Raw genomic sequence first — 506 nt, 5'->3', positions numbered from 1 at the left:
AAGGGGTGGGAGAGGGTGTCGCGGTAGAGCGCGAGACGGGGCGGCAGACGACGGCGTCACGGAGAGGGAGGCGAGGACAACACACATGTATAACCCTCGCCGCCCCCTCTCGATCCCTAAAAAAACACCGCGCGCATCGCCGCCCCCCTCGCCGCCCCCTCTCCGTATATACGTTTTTTTGTTAATTATCAAATTTTACGGTTATTTGTTAAGTTATACGTTTTTTGTTAAGTTATTTTACGGTTATACGTTTTTTGTTAAGTTATTTTACCGTTTTTGTTAAGTTATTTTACGGTTATACGGTTATCAAATTTTACGGTTATACGTTTTTTGTTAAGTTGTTTTACCGTTTTTTTTAAACTAATTAACTAGTTAAAATTAAAAAGAACAAAAAAAATTCTCTCTCTCTCTCCACGATGTCGCTAGCTCTCTGTACGTGGGCGAGAGGGGGCGGCGGGCGATGGCGGGCGGCGGCGTTGAGGGCGGGCGAGAGGCGGCGCGGTGGG

This window comes from Triticum dicoccoides, chromosome 4B, assembly GCF_002162155.2.
Source record: "Triticum dicoccoides isolate Atlit2015 ecotype Zavitan chromosome 4B, WEW_v2.0, whole genome shotgun sequence".
Classification (NCBI taxonomy): domain Eukaryota; kingdom Viridiplantae; phylum Streptophyta; class Magnoliopsida; order Poales; family Poaceae; genus Triticum; species Triticum dicoccoides.
Note: the sequence above shows the minus strand (reverse complement) of the source record.